This window comes from Oryctolagus cuniculus, chromosome 3, assembly GCF_051225735.1.
Source record: "Oryctolagus cuniculus isolate XC-2025 breed Fujian yellow rabbit chromosome 3, ASM5122573v1, whole genome shotgun sequence".
NCBI lineage: Eukaryota > Metazoa > Chordata > Mammalia > Lagomorpha > Leporidae > Oryctolagus > Oryctolagus cuniculus.
Window position 1 is genome coordinate 139,584,517 of NC_142869.1, and position 20,068 is coordinate 139,604,584.

Below are 20,068 nucleotides of genomic sequence, written 5' to 3' on the forward strand. Positions count from 1 at the left end.
CAAGTGCCTTCGCTACTAGTTCATTATACCATATAAATTAACATTCAAAATGGAAAAACATGAAAAAGTAACATTCCTGGGTTAAATGGCTCTTCTTATCTTTGTACTACATTCTACAAGTTTTATTTTTCCTGACTGCTACGTGAGTCAGGGGCTTGTGTGATAAAGTCTGCACCCTACTAGGCACCCAACTGTCATGTTAACCTAATAATCCCCTATTGGCATCTGAAATTTTCAATTTCTCAAGTGGCAGAGAGTAACATACAGAGTAACATACAGAAGGTTCCCGCAAAGTGATACACAGCAACTTTGAGAAAAGCAAAGTCACCTTTTGAACTTTAGAACTGGCGTGGGAAGTTAGGACTCACTAGGGGAACACGTGGAGTTCTCTCACCTCTCCCTCACTGCCCTTCAGAGCAGTTCCCCAGTGGAACTGGTGACTGTGGCCATGCACACTGAACCCCTCAAGTGTACAGAAAGACAAAGGAATGCAGCAATTACATTTGGCTTTGGGAAGAGCAGGACATGGCTGCGTGAGGAGGGATGAAATGACATCTTCAAGGGTCACTTCTGCCTCCGGAGTTACACTTGGGGATGTCACTCATGAGAACCGAGGGCAGGAATCATGGGTTATTTGTATGTGGCTATCTCTAGGGCCCATGATAAGGCCTGGTACTTGAGTGGTCCCTGAATCAATTAATATGTTAGTTGAACAGGGATTTGGAAAAGGAACTCCCAGGGAAAGCAAAGCAGCAGGAGAAGCAGCTCTTGCAGCCTGGTGGTGTCGTAACCTGTTAACCACGTCACCCAGATGACTGTTGATGAGAGTCACTGAATGTGTAATTTCTGGTCAAAATAAGGGGTTATCAACATTCCATTTTATATTTCAACTCCTTCTTCCTAGTGTTAAATCTTACCTGTTGCTTCTCTGCTTTAACATGCTTATGACTCCCTAATACCTGCTGGATTAAAATCCACACCCACTGACAGAGTTTAAGAGGGTTCTATGATTCAGAACCTATCTATCCAACTTGACATTGGACCTGCCTCTTTGGACAAACTGAGCTGCCCATAGTTTCCACAATGGGCCGTTTCGTGGTGCCTGGGGCGGCTGTCACATCTGACTCCCTAGCCTTCTTCCCTTTGCCACGCAATTGAGCATCCACTCATCTTGCAAGAAAAGTCTGAAAACATCTTTGACCTCATCTTGATGCTGTGTACATGCTTTCTTCATGGCACCTGTAATGTGTCATGGCATTTGTTCTATATAAATATAAATATCTGTTTTTCAGACAGGGGTCCACCTGATGGTAGGGGCCATGATCTCAACATTCATTTCTGTATCCTATACATATTTCACAGTGCCTGTCACTGAAAAAAAAATTCTCAAGAAAAACAAATTAAATGGATACACGAACTACTCAATAAGCATTTTCCTCTTTATCATTTTTGGCATCATATAGAGACAACTTGTCACTGTCTCTTTGGCACATATACTGAGCTTCTAGTTTTATGTCTTTGAAGTGGAGAGGGATATAATGTTTCAACAGGTGCACCTGGACACAGAGCCTTTTCAACATTTCATGTGTATTTTTTTGGGTAGTTGACTTGTTGGGAGCCTATAGATTGTATTACTGTCCTTGTCTATAAGGAACTTCATAAAACACTAGGTGTCATATCATACAGACATCTATTTATTGAGCCAATTATTTCTTTAACGTTTACTATTATTTATAAAAATGTTTTTATACCATCTTTTGCCTTCTATAAAAATGTAGTCAATAGACATGGATAATTATGGAATATAGATATTTTCACCCATCAGAAATCTTAAGAGTGTTTAAAATAAAATTTCTGTTAAAAAGTGCATACCATTCCAACTTTTAAGAAAGAGTATCTGAGTAAAGTTAGATAACAGAAAAACGTATTCTAAATTATCTCAATTTTCTATTTTTAATGCCCTGTATAATCATTTTTTTGAGCAAGAAAGATAATTTAGAGACTTTCTATCTGTTCTCTTAAGAATACAGAGGGCTGATAAAAGGTGTGTATATGGATGATGCCAGGGAGAAGAAACCTGTGGATAGTAGTCAGTGACTTATAATAGCTTCTGTCAGCACCCAAAATGAGAGAAGTAATGTAAAAAGAATAATGTTCTAACTTTTCTAAATTGCCTTTTTTTAATCTTAAAAAATATATATATTTATTTCAATTTTCACAACTGTTACAGGCCATCATGATTTAAATAAGACAAAAAAAAATCTGAGAAAGGACAGGAAACCTTTTGTTTAGAGAAGGAAATATAAATTGTTAATATACTTTTAAGAAACAGAAATAAGTCCACAACAAACTTTTATAAAAAATGTTTCTATAATCATTTGTCTTTTGAATATGGCCTGGAAGAATCACTTTTTCCCCCCAACTTATTGGAGATGGAGGTTTATCTCTATCCAAGCTTTGAGTATAAGCAGTTAAAAAGTAATTTTTTTAATAAAAAGATTTATTTATTTGAAAGGCAGAGTTACAGAGAGAGGGAGGAAGAGAGAGAGAGAGAGGGGTGGGGGGAATCTTCCATCCACTGGTTCATTCTCCAGACGGCTGCAATGGCTGGGGTTGGGCCAGCCTGAAGCCAGAAGCTTCATCCAGGGACCGCTTGGGCACCCTTTGATGCTTTCCCAGGCACATTAGCAGGGAGCTGGATTAGAAGTGTAGCAGCTGTGACATGAACCAGTGCACATATGGGATCCCGGCATCGCAGGTTGCATCTTAATCAGCTATGACACAATGCCAGCCATTCTAACTTTATTTCCAAATCATCCTTACTCTGCTTCCTTCACTAGATTTGCCCAATCCTTAACTTTTCTCCAGGTTCAAATTCCAACACGTTTTCTATTATTTCCTCCTTCTGAATGAATGTAAATGAATGTTATTTTCATGGTTCACTTTCTCCACAATTTATTCACGTTCTGATATCCTCATTCAGATTTTCATTCTATTCACTGTTCACATTAATTCTCAACTGACTGACCCACTTCATCTGTAATTATTACTATGAAAGTTTTGAATATGATTAAACTCTTCTCACTGGCTGCATTCACCTTAAGATAATTTGATCATTAATTTGGCAAATCCCTGGTAGATGCAGATTTAACACCTTGAAGAATTTCTGCAGTATCAGTATTTTGCAGCAACTAGATCTGAAAGATAAACGAAGTCTATAGATACCAGAAAAAAAAGGGTGGTTTCCCTGTAGGATTTTAAGTAATTTTAAGCTTTCAAAAGCACATTCTAATTTGTTTCCCCCAGAATTACAAACAAAGCATTTCTCTGCATCCCCTTGCAGTCTTGGTTTAATAACTTTTCAATTCTGCAGGGCTTGTATATTTCCTGGGCCCAGCCAAAGGTTCTTCACTTGGGAAAACACAATGACTTGGAGGCAGCAAAAGTCATCAACTGATAAATTGTGGAAAAATACAGCCTGTCCAAACCCTCACTTTGCAAAGATTTCTGTTCTCTTCAATACTTATAAGAGATTAAAGCCATGTTATCACACATGTATGTGTGTGTTGAGTGTCTTATCCATTTTGCCCTTAGGTACATGATATTCATATAAAATGACTATGAATAAAAAAGATGAGGGACATGCCAGGGAACACTGAAGATCCTTGTGCAGATTTTGCAAGACTAATTCTTGATTTTGGTAAACATCAACCTTTTCATTTAGAGGATCAAAGAATTGGTTGAAAGAAGGTTTTCTTAGGTAGTATCCATTTAGTCTTAGGCATCCCTCCAGGCAAAGTGGCCCCTCTGAGAGTCACCAGATGATAGAAGGTTCTGACAAGTCCATGACACAGGGGAGTTAAAGGAAGAAAGGGAGGATGGGGAGAGACTACAGCAGAGTATTGGGAATAGGGAGAAGATCAGAGGACAACAGAGAGGAAAATGTGCCAGCCATGGCAGAGAGCTGTGGGGCTCAGGTTCTGTGGAGAGACTGCGGTGCAATAGAACAGCCACCGTTTGGGTACATGCATGAGAACTGAGTGTAAGCATAAAATATAAGTGAACACAAAGCCAAATTCTACAGGTGCCACCTAACTTGGTGAATCCACGCAACACTTCCTAGTTGACTTCAGTTAGAGTTCACTAAGCCACTCTGTTGACTTCTGTTAGTCTGTGGACTGTGATGAGCAGCGAGTTCTTTCACTTAAGGACTCCTACCTAGTGATTCTCTGAGTTGCATGCTTCTGGGTTTATCATGTCTTTGAAGTGGTGGCATAGGATTTTGCCTTAAGGAAATGCATATTTCTAACTATTCAAGATTCTATACTAGGAATGCAGTGGACTCTTCTTTATTCAATTAGTCTTCCCAAGAATGACTTACCAGTTGGTTCACATTCAGATGATATTTTAGTTATTGCTAGGGAATGGCATAAAATCATGATCAGACTTCTCTAATAAAAATGAACAACTAATCTATTTCTTTTTTCATTAATTTTTAAAATTGACAAAATTATGCACATTTGCCTTTGGGGGTTCTGTTTGATGTTCTGATACACGTATACACAGTATAATGTTCAAATCAGGGTAAGTTTGTCTATCTCCTCAAACAATTATCATTTCTTTGTAGTGAGAACATTCAAAATTCTTTCTTATAGCTACTAAAAAATTTCCCCTCTCATTAGTTATTGCAACCCTGCTGTGCAGGACACCAGAATTAATTTCTCACGCCAAACCACAACTTGGCACCCTTTGACCTACTTTTCCCTATTCCTCTACCTCCTACTCTCCCCAGCTATTCTGTTCTCAGATTCTCTAAGTGTGATCTCTATATTCTATATAGCTGCTTGACTGATGGGGTAAAACAGATGTTTCCAATGTTATGGTTTGGACAAGCCTATTTTGGCAATACTTTAAAGTGTCATCTAGGAGCTGGTGTTGTAAAACAGTGGGTCAAGTTGCCACATGCAATGCTGACCTCCCATATTGGAATGCTGGTTTGAGTCCTGGCCACTGTTTCCAATCCAGTTCCCTGCTAACGTGCCTGGGAAAGCAACAGATTATGGCCCAAGTACTTGGGTCCCTGCCACACATGTGGGAGACTCAGATGGAGTTCTAGGCACCTGGTATTGACCTAGCTCAGCCCTGGCCATTGCAGCCATTTAGGGAGTGAACCAGTGGATGGAAGATTCCCCCCAACCCCTCCATCTCTCTGTCACTCTATCTTACAAATAAAGAAAATAAATCTTAAAACCCTCATCTATTCCATTTTTGTTTCTGAAATGACTCCAATAGTACCAGATTAGCTACATGATTTTAAAGTTTTTTTTTATTTAAGATTTTTTTATTTGAATGACTGAATTACTGAGAGGGAGAGATATAAATAAACTGGGTTTATTCCTGCATTTGAACATTGTACTACTCAATGATGAAAATAATTATGATACATACACAACATGAATAGAGCTCAAAGACATGGTGGTGGGTGAGAGAAGCCTTATAGAAAAGAGTCATCAATTTACATGAGGTGTTAAGAGCAGGCAAAACTAATCTCAGGTGGAAAGAAAACAGAACAGTGGCTGCATCTGGGGATAAGGGTAGGAATTGCCTGGGAAGAACATGAGGGGACTTTCTGGGATGATGAAAATGCTCTGTATCTTTACAGATGTCTGAGTGACAAAGCTACACATTTGTCAATGTCCACTGATGGTATGTTTAAGATTTGTACGTTGCACTATAATGAAATATTGAACTCCAGTTAATGACATGAATGCTAAAGCACTTAGGCATGAAGGTCACTGATGTCTGCAACTCACTTTGAAATACATATATAAAAAAGACAGATGGAAAGATGTGCCAAGGTACAATATCTTGTCAACACTTTCAGAATCTAGGTGGCAGTTACATGGGTGATTATTGTATAATTCTTTCAACTTTTCTTGTGTTTGAAAATGTTCAAATGTTTGGAAAAAAGAAAATGACACATACTTTGATTGTCATCTGTGATAGACTACAGTCCTGGGCTTTCACAGATAGTCACCAAGAATTAACATACATCAGCATTCGAGAAGGACCTGACTGGCCAGCTGAAGGGAGTTTATTAAGCATGAAAACATCCTCAGGATTTATTTGACTAAAGATGAGTGAGCATTTGAACTCCTAAGAGTCTGCTAGCACACTGCTGAGTAGCTCACCTTTTCAATGTAAACTGAACACTGAGCTCAGATGCTACCATCAGTAGTTAACAATTTGAGTAAGCAAATTATCACAAAAAGAATTTTGAGTTTGTAAGTTTGTCACTTAGAAAGAATGCCTAACTCTCAACCTCCAAGAGTACATGACAGCTCTAGGTTAGTTACGTAGCTCCAGGAGGGCAGAAAGTCTGCCTTAACTCACTTCCATGTTAAGTGCTACCATCATCTCCTGCACGGGGCAGGTGCTCAGTAAATATCTATTGTATGGAATGACAGGATAATATGGGTTGGGCTCAGTTTTTTCACTAGAGTTGAATCTGCTTTGCATAGCTTACTTCTGAATGTAATAATTTAGATATCTATGACAATAATGACAGTAATGGCAATAGCAATGGCTAATGTTGATTGGCCAGTTTATGTGGGCCTTTAGAATATGAGTAAGAGACAAGCAGTACAGTGTCCACCACAAGCTAGGGGATCTCTGGATGTTCAAGAAACCTCAATTGGAGTTTTTTTTGTTTTTTGCATTCCATGTACTTTATTCTGCTAGATCATATAGTTGTTGTCATATTGATAAATAATAATAATTAAAATTTTAACTTAAATACATTTTTTGAAAGCCTTGTCTCTTTAATTGCTGTATTAGATCTTTTCCTTTCTTTTTTTTCTTTTTTATTTAGTAAATATAAATTTTCAAAGTACAGTTAATGGATTACAATGGCTTCCCTGCCCCCATAATTTCCCTCCCACTCACACCCCTCCCATCTCCTGCTCCCTCTCCCATTCCATTCACATCAAGATTCATTTTCAATTATCTTTATATACAAATGATCAATTCAGTATATATTAAGTAAAGATTTCATCAGTTTGCACCCACACAGAAACACAAAGTGTAAAATACTGTTTCAGTACTAGTTATAGCATTACTTCACATTGGACAACACACTAAGGACAGATCCCACATGAGAAGTAAGTATACAGTGACTCCTGTTGTTGACTTAACAATTTGACACTCTTGTTTATGGCATCACTAATCTCCCTAGGCTCTAGTCATGAGTTGCCAAGGCTATGGGAGCCTTTTGAGTTCGCTGACTTCAATCTTATTCTAACAGGGTCATAGTCAAAGTGGAAGTTCTCTCCTCCCTTCACAGAAAGGTACCTCCTTCTTTGATGGCCCCATTCTTTCCTCTGGGATCTCACTCACTGATATCTTCCATTTAGGTCGTCTTCTTTTTTTTTTTTCCAGGGTGTCCTGGCTTTCCATGCCTAAAATACTCTCATGGGCTCTTCAGCCATATCCGAATGCCTTAAGGGCTGATTCTGAGCCATTGGGGTTTTTAGCACACAGGAAACTTGGACACAGAGACAACTGGTCAAAAAGGTGAAATAAAAATTTCATGTCTAGGGAGGGTTGGGGGGCAAAGAGGCAGCTTCTGACATTTCCCCAGAAAGTTGACTAGGAAGAATGGTAAGGTTCTGGTGGGGAGGCCCCAGAACGAAGGACAAAGGACAATAATAATAGTAATAATAAAATATTACTAGAGTTATTTTCCAAAGTAAATGCTCAAGTATGTTTTCAGAGTCCTTGCAACTTTTATGCTTGGGTTTGCTGACAACATAGGTAAAGATATGAAGTCCAACTTAGCGTCTAGATCTTTGGTAAAATCATGACTTAAGATGATAACCAAGCTTATACTAAATCTGGTCTTTGGCTCATCAAATCACTTTTCTTAAATGATTTTGTGTATTTTCGACCTGTTTTCTCACAAAGTGCTAAATTAAGTCCTTTGAACTTGGTTTCCAGCTGGGCCCCTCAAAGGATGTAACACCTACCTGAGAGATTATAGTTGTTAGGTTCACTTTGTGTAGAAAGTATTGTCAAATTGTAAGATCATAGACTAAGTTACATTTAAATGTGAGCAATTACTAAATAGAGGAGGTAATTAGGCCAGAAGAAGATAATGATTGAGAAGAATGGTATGGAAGGGTCGAAGATTTTACAATGGCATTTTGACAATAAAAGATTGTGTGCACAGTAGTTTCATTAGAAAAGAAAATTATCTGTTTTGTAGTTGAAATTTGGAGTTGCAAACAGTATTTAAAAATGCCTAAAAAGAAGGCAGGAATAAATATAATCCTTTAGCATGAAAGAGAGGCTAATGTTCCAAAAACAAGCTTAGATGTTATGTCCATTTACAGAGAGATCATAATAGAAGGAATACAGAAAAAAAGATTGAGAGTGAAAATAATTTTTACAAGTAGCATGATAAATAAGATAGAATATGTAGACCAAGAAGGATTTTTATCTTTTCTTTTTTTAAATTACTTTATTTATTTGAAAGGGTCAGAGAGAGGAGGAGAGAGAGAGAGAGGTCTTCCACCCACTGGTTCACTCCCCAATTGGTTTCAATGGCCAGAGCTGTGCCAATCCAAAGCCAGGAGACTCCTCCGGGTCTCCCATGTGGGTGCAGGGACCCAAAGACTTGGGCCATCTTCTACTGCTTTCCTAGGCCATAGCAGAGAGCTGGATCAGAAGTGAAGCAGCTGGGACTCGAACTGGCGCCCATATGGGGTGCTGGCACTGCAGGCGGGTTTACTTGCTACGCCACAGGCCGGCCCCAAGAATGATTTTGTAAAAAGATGGATAGGAAACAAATATGAAGATGAGCCAAAAAGTCACCTCATTTAGCTAGGGACTAAAGTCCATGTAGAGAACTAATTATAGTATTTAGGGATAAGTTGATAGAGAGTACATGGAGGAAACTATATACATATTAGATGTTCAAATAAAGCATTTTTAAAAGTCTGATTTTTGAGCAAGACTAAAGTTATAGTTAACCATGCCCTATTTCCTCTCTCAAGAGAGAAAAAAAGGATCCCAGTGAAAAACCTCAGAACCCCATTTCATGCCTGCCTTCTCCACACGTCCTGCAGAACTAGGACCAAGAGAATGAAGAGGCAATATGGATGTTAAGAGAAATAAGATCTGAAGGCCATGAGGGAGCCCCTTTAAAGTACTGGTGTTAGAAATTTCATAAAGGAAGTGATGTCAGTTTTAGAAGACCCCTTTGGGTTAGCAGAACAGTTGGACCAATTCTTGGGACTTAGCTTTTACACCTGGGCTGAAACGATGTTTAAAATGAAGATCCTGGGTGGGCGTCGTGGCTCACTTGGTTAATCCTCGCCTGCGGTGCTGGCATCCCATATGGGCGCCGGGTTCTAGTCCCGGTTGCTCCTCTTACAGTCCAGCTCTTTGCTGTGGCCCAGGAAGGCAGTGGAGGATGGCCCAAGTGCTTGGGTGCCTGCACCCTCGTGGGAGACCAGGAAGGAGCACCTGGCTCCTGGCTTAGGATCAGCGCGATGCTGGCCGTGGTGGCCATTTAGGGGGTGAACCAACGGAAGGAAGAAGTTTCTCTCTGTCTCTCTCTCTCACTGTCCAACTCTAGCTGTCAAATAAAAAAAATACATAAAATGAAGATCCTGTCCACAGGGGAGGAAAGGGAAACGACTAAAAGGGCAGCTATGGCCATTTGGGAAAAAGAGCATCCTCCTGCACAGGGAGTCTTGCTGGCTGAATCAAAGAGTTAATTCCCAGATTGCAAAATGTTTCTAAGACATTTTAAGTTCACCAGGAAAAAGAGACGACTCCTTCTGTTTCCTACAAAAACTTAGAGAAAAGTTAATTTTGTAACCAAAAGCGGGTCTGATATCACAAAAAAAAATTCCTGAAGATTGATGGGTGGAATGAAAAACTGAGGAACTATTAAGGGAAGCACAGAAGGTTTCCATGAGAAGGAAAGAGGAAAAGCAAAAACAGATAGCAAAATCATGGTTTTTACTGTAGAAGAGGTAGTCAGAAAAAGACTGGCTCAAAATTCCCCTCGCAAGCTTGGGAAATCCCAAATTTCAGCAAATGGCTAGGAGGGAAATGCAAGGAGAAGCTCCTAGGACTGTAAGTGCATGTTACAGGTGTGGAAAGATAGGGCTTACAATATTTCAAGAGAGAGAATGTCCAGAACAGAAAAAAGAAGGAAAAGTAACTCCCCAGATGACCCTTGATATGGATTAGGGTGTCAGGGGCTCCTTCTGAATGGATCCCACCAGGAACTCTTGTTAAAATTAATGTTGGCACCTGGAAGGGAACCACTCATTCTTCTCTAACATACCAACCAAAGGGTACAGAATTCTCCAGAGAAAAATTGACGGTGTTGGGGGTAACAGAAGAGTTCTCAGATTCCAATATTCTTAAAAATGCTAATCAGACTAGGACCCGAACAGATTGAGGGGTTATCTTTATATGTACCTGAGGCAAGAATTAATCTCCTAGTCCGAGACTGATTGTGAGATTATGTTTAGGATTAGGAGTAGTTGAGGGGCAAGTACAAGTACTAATGGGTATCCTAGCCCAGGAGGAGGAGGGAGCAATTGATCCTCTAGTGTTACAGTAATCACCTTTCCAGCTGGGAGGAAATGTCTCCTCCTGCTGCTGCTGGAATGTCCTCAATGGATGTAATGGGAATAAAGTTTACACATTAATTGGTCCTCTTCTGGACCAAATGTCTCCCAGTAGCGTTTCTTAGAACTAGGACGGCTCCATGAAAGGACGTGGGGCTGTCCTCCTATGAATTGTTCTAAGGACTTCCATGCTTGGGCAGGACTATAGATCTCCCTACTATGGAAACTAAAGACCAGTTTGCAAAGAACTATATCCTTTCACTCTCCGGTGAAAACGACTCCTTACTCAGAGTCCACCTCTTGAATTCACGGTTCACCATTTCCAGCCAGTTGACTTGGTGTTGATTAAGACAAGCTACAACCCAGTTCCCAGTTGGGAAAGGCTCCCGTCTAGTGCTCCTGACCACTGAGATGGCCATACAAACTGCTAAGACAAGGAGGACTCATTATATGCCAGTCAGGGGGCTGGTAGGGAAGTGTATAGATCACCTGATGATCCCTTAAGAGTGACTCAGAAAAGTTTAACTATTGGTTGGTTTTGTCCTCAAAGCAGCCCCTTCCCTAGCTGGAATAACCCAGTTGCAGGTTGCAGGGCTGGACAGCAGATGCACTGCGGGTAAAGTTGAACGTAAATCCATTAAAGGGTAAACTACAACTGTACAAGGGATCCCTGCCAGAAAACTGTCAAAATCTGGAATACATGGTGTGGAGATAGGAAAGCCTGGGTACAAAGGCCACATTTTCAGTACAAGCCCTCACCAGATGAACTGAGGCACAGATGATTCCATTCCCTCTAGAATGAATGTGACGCATGCTGGCTGTATACCAGGACAAGGAGGCACGGGAAGCAAGACCTGCAAAAGCCTGTTGTTGCTTTTCCCTGCACTGTGTGAAGGTCAGATTCCAGGGAAATACCCTCTTTCTCCATCGAGAACTTGAATGATTCCACTAGGCTCTCCAGGCAGGGGGCCAAGTTCAGTAAACCCAGCTGTCAACCTGCACATGCCTCCTGAATGTTACTGGTGAACAGTAGTAATTATTCAGCCCTCCTTGTACCCAGGCTGATGTCTGGTGGTGTTGTGCAAAGAGGAACCTCCATGTCCTGTTACATTCATTTGGACCAGGACTTGAGCTTTAAATTTCAATTGGCCATTCCCTTCACCCTGGCATTCCACAAAATACCTGAAAGTATCCACCTACAAAAGAGAATTGACCGGCTATTTTGAAAATGAGGTTATGAAACAGTATGGTTCTATGAACCACTGGGAAAAATGCAACGCTGCTGATTAATGTATGAAATGATGCTAAGATCTGTTGATGTTAAGATGCAAACTGCTGGCTGGCGCTCTGGCTCACTAGGCTAATCCTCTGCCTGCGGCGACGGCACCCCGGGTTCTAGTCCCGGTTGGGGTGCCGGATTCTGTCCCAGTTGCTCCTCTTCCAGTCCAGCTCTCTGCTGTAGCCCGGGAAAGCAGTGGAGGATGGCCCAGGTGCTTGGACCCCTGCACCTGCATGGGAGACCAGGAGGAAGCACCTGGCTTTGGATCAGCATAGCTCCGGCTGTAGCAGCCATTTAGGGAGTGAGCCAACAGAAGGCAGACCTTTCTCTGTCTCTCTCACTAACTCTGTCAAAAACAAAACAAAACAAAACAAAACAAAAAAAACCAAACACTGGTTTCAGAGAGACAAAAATGAGGAAAACACATATTCTGAGAACTGGTAAAATACATTGCCTGTCTTGTATTTACTCCTCAGATTCTGTTTGGACATAGGTGGAATGTTTATAGTAAACGAGTGACTGAGCCTCCTCACCGCACTGTGCTTCCTGCCTTGGCTGGGTGAGCCATTAACAGAAAGAGCAGGGGATGACATCTTTGACACAGTAGCTGGGATCATGGATATACAGGGGTACTCACAGACCCTTGGCTGTTTGACAGATACAAAGTATAAAGCTTTTCCCTGGGGCCGGCGCCATGGCCCACTAGGTTAATCCTTCGCCTGCGGCACTGGCATCCCATATGGGCACCGGTTCTACTCCCGGCTGTTCCTCTTCCAGTCCAGTTCTCTGCTGTGGCCTGAGATAGCAGTGGAGGATGGCCCAAGTGCGTGGGCCCCTGCTCCTGCATGGGAGACCAGGAAGAAGCGCCTGGCTCCTGGCTTCAGATTGGCACAGTTCCGGTCATTGTGACCATTTGGAGAGTGACCCAATGGAAGGAAGACCTTTTTCTCTGTCTCACCATCTGTAACTCTACCTGTCAAGTAAATAAATAAAAATCTTAAAAAAAAAGCTTTTCCCTCTGAAATCTCTATCTTTAAACCCCACAGCAATTACAGACCTTGTGAATTACTCAATAATGACTTGTGAAGTTAATCTGTGAGTAACTTAAATGATAAGCTTACAGAAAAAAGGTTTGTTGCAAACTTTTTAAAAAACTTTTATTTTAAAGGCAAAGTTACAGAGAGAGAAGAAGGAGAGAGAGAAACAGAGATCTTTCATTTGCTGGTTCACTCCCCAGATGGCCACAATGACCAGAGTTAGGTCAGGCTGAAGCCAGAAACCAGGAGCTTCATCCTGATCTCCCACTTGGATGCAGGGGCCCAAGCACTTGGGTCATCCTCACCTGCTTTCCCAGGTGCATTAGCAGGGAGCTAGGAAGGAAGTAGAGCAGCTGGGACTCGAACTGCTGTCCACAAGGGATACAGGTATTACAGACAACAATTTAACCCACTACGCCTGTTACAAATTTTTAATGGTTACTTTTTTTGTAAGACACCAAGTTAAATCATTGATTGAATTTAAGGTATGCTTTGATGTTAATTAATGAGTGTAAATAAGGTACCAAACACAATGCCTGACTCAGAGAAAGGTCTTCAGCAAACATCGGTTGAATTAACAACATGAATTGGCTTTTTCCAAAGTTGTCATGAAACAGAAATTCCAATGTCAAGCTGTTTCACCAATTTCAAATACAGAAATAGATGTGGGACCTCTGTTAGTTCCTTCTGCTGGCTCCATGGTCCTGATACCCAGAGTATCTCAGCGATACATGGATGATGTTTTCTGAGATTCATCAGTGCAGTACAGATTTCAAGGACATGTTTTGGTCCAGGTGAGAGGTAGCCCTCCTTGAGATGTGGGGTGAGTGCTGCATCTCAGGTCCTCACCCGTAAAAGGAAGGATTTGAACTAAGTGAGCATGCAGGCCCTTGGTGGCTCTTGATATTGTTAGTCTACGACTAACCTGTTTATATACCTGGAGGCACCTGGAGACCCAGCCTGAGCTGCCACAGGGTCCTGTCCCCTTCACCCTTGGATGCAGCTCCCAAGATAGAAGTCTAATCCTCCCAGGAGGCCTTGCCTCCTGATAAAACACCCTGGCCTCTAATCACCATGGGAGTTTCCATGAAAACAGGTCTATCAAATAAAGACCCAACAGTAAGGATTTTAGGTCTTTAAATATGTAGGAGAGGAAAAGCATCTTTTCCTTCTACCCTTCTAGATTCTTAGCTGGGGTTCCTATAACAAGAGACCACTTAGCAAAAGAACAGCACCCAAAAATATTTAAATAGGAGTCTTCATAAGGAAATGAAAGACCAAAGAAATAGTTAAACCTGAGCTTTTTTTATGTTAGGTTTGATGAAAAATGGAATAGTACAGCAGGATGTGAGCTATGTGTAGTAAACCCAGGGAATCTTCGCAAGGCCTGTTTGTTCTGTTCCCCTGGGGATCCTTCTGTCTTCAGAGATAAGGTGGCTCTTTTTCTCCAGGGAGGAGGAGCGCCTCTCGCGTGAGGTGCTTTGCTTTAGGACAAGGTCAGGGAGTCCTTCCTGCACTTGCTGCTTCTCAGATTCTTCCAGCTTAAATTATTCAATATGCCCAAAGCGATATTTTGAGGTAGTGTGTCTTGAACCCCATCCAATGTTATTTAACTAATAACAAGGCTTTGGTTTAAAGCAGAACAACACAATTTAATTGGTGGTGTTACATAACCACACCTCTGACCACTGGATCTCCCTAATGGGGCCTGGCAGCTACTTGTAGATAAGAAAACTGGTTGTTTCTTTAATGGGACACCTTTCTCCTCCCTCCCCCCTCCCCCTTTAAATGCTTCATAAGGACACACTTAAGTGGAAAAAACCTGAGTTGCCTACAGTTAGTACCTATCTATTAAGAGTTGATAATGTGACACAGCAGGTTAAAGCCCTAATCTGCAGTGCCAGCATCCCATATGGGCACTAATCAAGTGGTGGCTGCTCTACTTCCAATCCAGCTCTCTGCTATGGCCTGGAAAAGCAATGGAAAATGACCCAAGTGCTTGGGCGCCTGCACCCACATGGGAGACCCAGAAGAAGCTCCTGACTCCTGGCTTCAGATTGTGCAGCTGTGGCCTTGCGATCACCTGGGGAGTGAACCAGCAGATGGAAGATCTCGCTCGCTCGCTCTCCCTCTCTCTCTCTCTGTAACTCTTTCAAAATAAAGTTTTTTAAAAAGTCAGTAACAAAAGAGTTGAGTCTATTATCAGTAATAAAACACTACAGTTTTGGAATGCAAATTTCCCTGATAGAGCCGAAAGAGAATAAAAATCCTTAATTTTGACTTTTAAACTTTACCATCCAGTCAGAGCTTAATGATAACACTGGAAAGTGTCGGCTTACAAAGCAGGAGGGACTAGATAATCCAATTTGCAACCACTGAACAGAGAGAACATCCTTGGAAAAGGTTAATGTGTTGGAGAGCATTGACAGAAAATGAATTGCATGTGATCTTTTAATGAAAGGCAGCAGCTAAAGGTTTAAGATTCCGTAAACACTAAGGTTAGAGTACACAGTAGAATGAAATGATTCTTTGCCTCATATAGATCAAGGTAACACTAAGGAGAAGTATTAGATTTCAACATCAAAGGAACTGAGGACAAACTAGGTCTGAATTCAAAGAACAGCAACAGCAAGTGATTGACACAAGGGACTGAGTTATGGGACAAGATGAGGAAATTGAGGGTGTGTAGGCCCCCTCAACACCATAGAGGGGCAGGCAGCAGGAGGATGTGACCTGGGACACAAGAGCAATAGTTCCTCCGAGGAAAGTGAGGTATGAGGGAGTATTCTAGGACCAACCGAAGGGCGTCAATCATTGGCGTGCTGACAATAAAATGTTTTCCAGGTTCTGTGGGTGTCTTATCAGGTGAGACCATCTGAGACAATCTGGTTTGCATTAGCAGTTCTTTCACTAAACTGCAACAGGTTCTTGGAATTTTTTAAAAATATATTTTTATTTCTTTGAAAGAGTGACAGAAAAGGAGGAAAGGAAGAGAGAAAACAGGGAAGGAGGGAGGAAAGAAGGGAAGGAGGGAAGGAGAGAGAAAAGGAGAGATAGAAAGGCAGAGAAATGGAGAGATCTTACATTTGCTGGTTCATTCCTCAAATGATTGTGACATTTAGGGCTGGTCCAGGCTGAAACCGGAATCCAGGAGCTCCAGCTGGGTCTCCCATGGGAGTGGCAGGGTCCCAAGTACTTGGGGGCATCATCCACTGGCTTCTCAGGCACATTAGCAAGGAACTGGATCAGAAATCACACAGCTGGGACTTGAACTGTCACTCAGATATGAGATACAGGTGTCCTAGTCCTTATCCTCTGTACCACAATGCTGATCTCTTAGAAACTTTAATTTGTGTTCATTGGTCTGGTTCTGGAATGGAGGTGATGCTAATTGTTCATGAAAAATATGAGTCTTGGTCCTGGACCATTTAAATTCCCAAGCATGAATGAGCTTTCTCAAACAGAAATTTGATGGCAGAAAAGCACAGGAAGTCCAGTCCTAACGTGATGCCTGCTTCTCTACATACCCCAAGGTCAATGAGTCACAGTCTTGCTACTTTTGATTCTTACCTAGATCTCAAGCATTTGTCTTTACCTTGGTCTAGTTAGGTCCTTTCCTTATAATTTTTTTTTTTTTGAGATTAGTCATAGTCTTCCCACTTAACTCCTTATTTGTAGCTTTGCATACCTCAATTCATTCTCGACTCTTTAGTTAGAATGATCTCCCTAGACCATAAGCCTGGTGTTCCTTTCATGTTTAAAACTCTCAGGGACCTTCTAGCCTATCCTCCAAGAGGCTGATTGATTGGAAGTTCTCCATTTACCTTGTGCTGGTTCTTGCACACAGTGCTGTTCCTTCTGAATGGATACCTTTGTGTCTCATCACTATGCTGTACTTAGGAGTAGGTAGGAGCGACTTCTTCTGGGCACTTTCCCCGACATTCTCCCGTGCCTTCACCTGCTCTCTTCCCTCCACTAGTGGCTGAGTATTGTGACTGCTGCACTGTGTTGTCCTTGATCTATTTCACATGTCTAACCCTTTCATCTGCTTAATACATGCTTTTCTTCAGGGCCAGAACCAAGTCTTTATAGCCTCAGGATCTCAGTTTCTGATTCATAATTCATAAATCAATGGAATGCTGGGTTTCTATATGGGATACTGAAAAGCTGAAGCTACATGAATTCTACTGATTTTGAAGATTCTTATAAGAGCAAATGGAGCTACAGTCCAAAGACAGAAAGAAGAGGATGTTTGGGGATAGATTCTTTGTGGATAAGAACTCGGTGAGTGATGTCGGGGAAATCAATATATTCATTGGGTAAATGTCCTCAGGAAGTGATGGCAGACAAGATTCATGGCTTTGGAGGTTTTTGTCACAAATCACTTTCCTTTTTAGATCATGGCCACTATGTGGTTTTAGCCATAATTTGTTTCTTGAGGGACCTACGGATCAAGGCATAAGATTTATGACTAAGGGCACTGGGGAATGTGTGGTTCATGAAGCTGCCGTGGAGGAGGACCTGTGCTCACTATGGTACTAGGGTAGGTGAATTTATCCTTGGTGTAGACAGTAGACTGCCTGCAAAATTCAGAACAGCAGCAATGCAGGCAGTGACTGGAGGGGTACAGAGTGTATTTGAATCTATCCATAATCTCCCTTAGTTCCTTCCCCTAAACTATTCAAAATAGAAACTGTGTTGGAGAGCTAGCTACAAGGCAGATGCCTTAGCCATTCTTTCCAAAGAGACTGCTTCCCTTAAGCCCCTTTTTTATGGAAGTTTGGGAGACACTGCTTTCAAAACTACCAGTTAGAGGTAGGTGGGAAGCAGATCTCTTCTTTAAAGGATAAAGGGATAAAGAAGCCCACCATGGGGATTCTCTGGGCAGGTTGCTTGCTTCTGTTTTTATTTTATTATTTTTTAAGAGCTCTCAGAGCATCATCTGCTGTTTTCTCACCCACTTTCCACACATTAAAAATAGGCTTATTTGTCAATAATACATAAAAATTGCACATAACACTCTCGGTGAATTTTACAGTCACATTTGTCTCAGTTGGACTGGCTCAGTTTCTATTATTGTATTCTTTAATGTAATATCCAAATTTCTTTTCAAGATTGACTTTTTTTTGACAGGCAGAGCCAGACAAAGACAGAAAGGTCTTCCCTCTGTTGGTTCACCCCCCAAATGGCTGCCAAGGCTGGCGCGCTGCGCCAGTCCGAAGCTAGGAGCCAGATGCTTTTTCCTGGTCTCCCATGAGGGTGCAGGGCCCAAGCACTTGGGCCATCCTCCACTGCCTTCCCGGGCCACAGCAGAGAGCTGGCCTGGAAGAGGAGCAACCTGGACAGAATCTGGTGCCCCAACCGGGACTAGAACCCGGGGTAGAGGATTAGCCCAGCAGGCGGAGGATTAGCCCAGCAAGCCATGGCGCTTGCCAAGATTGACTCTTTTAAAAGTGACTGGGGTGCATCACAGACTTCATGCAAACTCTTCAGGAGAATTCTCAAGTGCAAAGGGCAGGGAGAGAAGCACAGTGAAAGGAACTGCGTTCAGAAGCCAGGGTCTTGACCTCTTGTTCTGGTTTGGTAACTGCATCAGGAATAATCTCTTTGGGCTCCAATTGCCAGATTTGCTAATCTGAGGTAACCAGACTGCTTCAAAGCCTTCTTCCAACTTTTAAAAGTAAAGAATTATTAATTTTCAAGATATCCTCAACTTTTTTAAAGCATATTTTTTAAAAAAGATTTATTTATTTGAAAGGCAGAATTACAGAGAGCAAAGAGAGAGAGAGAGAAAGAGAGGTCTTCCATCTGCTGGTTCACTCCTCAAATGGCTACAATGGCTAGAGCTGTGCGGATCCGAAGCCAGGAGCCAGGAGCTGATTCCAGATCTCCCATGTGGGTGCAGGGGCCCAAGGACTTGGGCCATTTTCCACTGCTTTCCCAGGACATAGTAAAGAGCTGGGTTGAAAGTGGAGCAGCCAGGATTTGAACTGGTGCCCATATGGGATGCCAGTACTGAAGGCAGTGGCTTTACCCGCTATGCCAAAGCACTGGCCCCCCTCAACTTCTTTTTAAAAAAGAAGTGCTGTGTTGTTTGTGTTCCATTTCCACTCGCTCAGAAACAAGTTGTAGGAATAAGTAAATGGTGACATCCACTAGACATTTATAAAGATTAGAGTTGTTTATTCATTGAAAACAGTGACCAAGCGTTGAGCATTTTGTGGAGGGGCTGATACCCACATACCATATTAGAGTGCTTACATTTAATTTCTTGCTCTGGTCCCTGAGTCCAGCTTCCTGCTAATGCAGACCCTGGGAGGCAGCAGGTGATAGCTCAAGTCATCACTCTCTGCCATCTACATAGAAGACCTGGACTGCATTCCCAGCTTCTAGCTTCTGCCAGCAAGCCTGGGCTGTTGCAGATATTTGGAGGGTGACCCAGCAGAAGGGAGGTCTCTGTGTTTCCACAACCTGTCTCTCAAAAAAGAAGAAAAAAACAGTGCCTATTTTCTAGCATAGCTCTCATAGATGACATTAATGTTCAAAGGTACAGAGAACCCTTTCCATTCTCTTCCCCAGGACCTGTGTACATGGAATGTCATATTTTTCATCTGTCATCCTATCACCCTCTTCCAATTCGGCCTTTTTATTTCCCTAGAACAGAAATATATACAAAGTATTACCAGTGGAAAAGCCCTAAGAGTGTGCAAGATTTGAGGAAAAAAACCATCAGTAAACAAATTCTTAAATGACATTTATAATGTCAAAAATTCCCTTATAACCTTTTATTTTAGAGTCAAGAGTTAGGTTTCTACTCATGAAGAAAAACTATGATATAGATGGATTTTTGATGATACCTATGCTTACCATCTTCAAATTCTTGCAGTAATGTTTTCATTTTGTTTCTGGAGGGCTTCTTGCCTTTCCTCTCCCGGCCCCTGAAGACTTGATGGGATCAGGGACTCGGAAGGCTGCTGTTTGCTTTGAGCAGTCTTTCACGGTTTTAGTATTTTTCCAAAACCTCTTCAAAACCACAGAGTCCTTTAAGGGACTTTCAGAATAGGAACATAGCTATATTTTCAGAATAAATTTGGGTTAGGTGTACT

At 41.7% G+C, this 20,068-nt stretch overlaps 2 long non-coding RNA genes across 3 annotated transcripts in view; one reads left to right on the plus strand and one right to left on the minus strand.

Moving 5' to 3' along the window:
- LOC149127531 (uncharacterized) overlaps positions 1 to 15,133 on the plus strand; it is a 67,277-nt gene extending 52,144 nt beyond the window's left edge. Inside the window, exon 3 of the long non-coding RNA XR_016230986.1 lies at positions 14,917 to 15,133. This is a non-coding gene — a long non-coding RNA (uncharacterized LOC149127531). The remainder of the gene's footprint in view (positions 1 to 14,916) is intronic.
- The window catches only part of LOC103348693 (LHFPL tetraspan subfamily member 3 protein), a 569,591-nt gene that overhangs the window by 305,300 nt on the left and 244,223 nt on the right, over positions 1 to 20,068 (minus strand). The window lies entirely within an intron of this gene.